This window comes from Metopolophium dirhodum, chromosome 5, assembly GCF_019925205.1.
Source record: "Metopolophium dirhodum isolate CAU chromosome 5, ASM1992520v1, whole genome shotgun sequence".
Taxonomy (NCBI): Eukaryota; Metazoa; Arthropoda; class Insecta; order Hemiptera; family Aphididae; genus Metopolophium; species Metopolophium dirhodum.
Genome location: NC_083564.1, coordinates 5,004,324 through 5,007,301, shown reverse-complemented (window position 1 = coordinate 5,007,301; position 2,978 = coordinate 5,004,324). Strand labels below are relative to the sequence as shown.

Below are 2,978 nucleotides of genomic sequence, written 5' to 3'. Positions count from 1 at the left end.
GACGTTTTTAGTGAACTTTTCACAAAATTGTTCATATTTTTGAGTTATGTTCCAAAAACGCAATTATTTGTTCATACTATTAATCTATATTCATATAATCATGACATATTATATTATTGTTAAATTCACCATATCAAACTTTAAAGACACTTATAAATTATAATATATGTAGGGTTTTAAATGAAGTAACAAACAAACAAGTCTAAGTGTAGGAAAATTCATGGTTTATTTTGCGGTGTCAATTACGTTCATTATATGTATAAATTATATATTTGTTACACATTATAATTTGCGTATTGTTTGGACTATGGCATTTTTGAGTTTGAGATCAATGGACTACATGGACTAACAGTTCTGAAACAAAACAAAGAAACAAGTCAATATAAGTAAATATATATTATTTGTAATGCAAACAATCGTATACAATTGTATTTCTAGCTTAATTAGTTTAGTGAGTATGTCTAGCTAAAGTCAATACTATATTTTTTATAATGGCAATCACGTAATTCGATAGTTATCCGTGGGTTATACCTATATTTATTTGTTTCTCAACTCTTGGCTTCGATTGCCGAAGTAATATTAATAGTGAACAATTAAATTGAATAAAAAATGCACTACCCTCACATTAAGGTCGTACAAAGAACAACAATTTTGAGTGATAAATATAGTTGAAATAAATGGCGTAAAACGCATGCGTACTGTTTTTACATAAAAAAAAAAGAAACCATTCGACAACGGAACGCGACCGGGATAGATTATAACGTTATTTACTCACCATCAATTGGCTGGTGGCTGGGGCGGCCTTGGCGACGGTCTTGATGGCTTTGGCAGACTGGACTTGTCCGACGACGACGATGTTCATGGATACCTTTTCAGCGCCCATTTTTGGTTTTTGGTTGGTTTTTGAGGAATAAAGTAGAGAACTGCAAACGAAAAAAAAAAAACATCAGTCTCGACCGTTGAGAGGATAAAAAGCCTTTCACGTGTAGGTGTACTCACCGAAGAATAGATTTGCACAAAAAGATGTGTTATGCCGGAATCGAGATCTCCGACGTCTTATATACGCGCCGATCGTCCCGCGAAAATCGACAAAAGTGGGAGCGGAAGTGGCGTGATCGTCAGAAACTGCGCATTTTATCATCGGGCGATGCTAATGCAATGACTGTGTGTGTAATCGAACCGCATAATGGTATTATTGTTTTACTTTTTGTCGTTTTGTCTGTCATACACACAAGACGCATCATAAACCAATCGATATTAAGCGACGTTATTCACTATTTTTCGTCGAGGTATACGAAATCGGTTATTGTTTTCGATTTTTTGGATTTGGCGTGTACGTCTTATGATTAACCATCGGGTTCCGGGAGACAAATAAATCATGTTATCGAACACAATATTAATATTAGGTATTTCTGGTCAGATTCGTAAAATTATGTTTAAATGGTTGCATTTGAGAATAATATTATATTCCAACAAACCACGTACCTGCTTAAAACGCTTTATTGTTGGTATTTGAAAAGTTTTTATTTAAATGCTATTGGTTCCCATTGATGGCTAAATATACACGTCTTACGATCATTTTGTTGTATCGTTTATTGTATGATCATTGATCACACTCGTACAAAAATGTGTGTATAACTTTTAATTACCTACAATTAGCACATGTTATTAGCGGTGTATAATAATGGTGAATAATATAGTAAATAACACTTTGTTAATAACGACCATGATCTAATATATAATATATTATAATAATAATATCTAATAATAATATCGATCAAAACTAAGCATTATAAATAGGTAAATCCTATTACTTCGAGACCTTCTCTAGTAATAATAGGTCCTTTTAGACTTTTATACGCTTACAGTATATTATATTTTTTACTTGTGCGTAAATCTATCGGTAAATTATAATATTTTAACGATATTAGAAAAATTTCGTTTGCGTAGAAAGTTGTCTTCTTTTCCCTGCGGTCTACCCAACAGAAAACAAAACAAAACTATATCAATTATATCATTGTTCCTGTCGATTATTAGTAGTTATTGCCTACGTGTATTCCCAAACTAGCTTCTATTGTAATACCAGTAATCAATTTAAAGAAAATACACTCGAAATATTTTTTCTCGAATTTACGAACATTTGCACTTGACGATTAGTTTAAAACGATACAGACTTCAAACCATCGGTGTACCTAATCCCATTAAAATTTCAGCGCGGGTTTAAGACTTTCAGTAGGTATATTCCAAAAATTAAATGATATTTGAAGCCAATCGCTTTGCCCTCGTACACTATCATTTTATACTTGATTAGTGATTATATACAAATAATATCAAAACGGCTGTATAATTTATTATTATAATACAATATTTACAATATTTATATCAAATAAAAAATATTATTTTGTTAAAATTTATTCTATGGTCTATATTATGATAATGACACTGATATAATTGATAAGTAATGACAAAGTTATTACATAACTTTATTTTATTATTTTTTCAGTTGTGTATCAACACTTAACAAAAAATTCCGCAAAACCAACCAAATAGTATTATATTTTAATAGGGTTAAAGTTCAGCATCAGAAGGTGAAAAATAATATCTTTGTACTATATACTCTGTTTCAATAATCTATACTTTAATTTAGAAATTAATTAATATATTTTTCACTGTTAATAGTTAAATTCGTGTTAAAATTAATTACTATTATCAAATAATTCTATTTAATCTTCAAATTATACCAGTATATTATAATCAACAGAATATGCTATATTAACATTTTATTTACTTACGATTATATATATATATTATATAGGCTATAGCCTTTATAATGCAACTACTAATTGTTCTTTATCCTTTCTTTTATTGTCTTTCTTGTGCATACTCTACCTATTTATTTTGTTCTATTTTTTGCTTTATTAATTGTCAATAACGATCATAATCAATAATATCTAAATCTGTATCACAACTTCCTCTTT

The 2,978-nt window shown here is 29.6% G+C and overlaps 1 long non-coding RNA gene across 1 annotated transcript; it reads right to left on the bottom strand.

Moving 5' to 3' along the window:
- Positions 1-207: 207 nt before the first annotated feature.
- Positions 208-1,152, bottom strand: LOC132945171 (uncharacterized). The gene is made up of 3 exons (XR_009664518.1): positions 1,000-1,152; positions 776-923; positions 208-354 (listed from the first exon to the last, which is right to left on the bottom strand). It is a non-coding gene; the product is annotated as an uncharacterized LOC132945171 (long non-coding RNA).
- Positions 1,153-2,978: the final 1,826 nt, after the last annotated feature.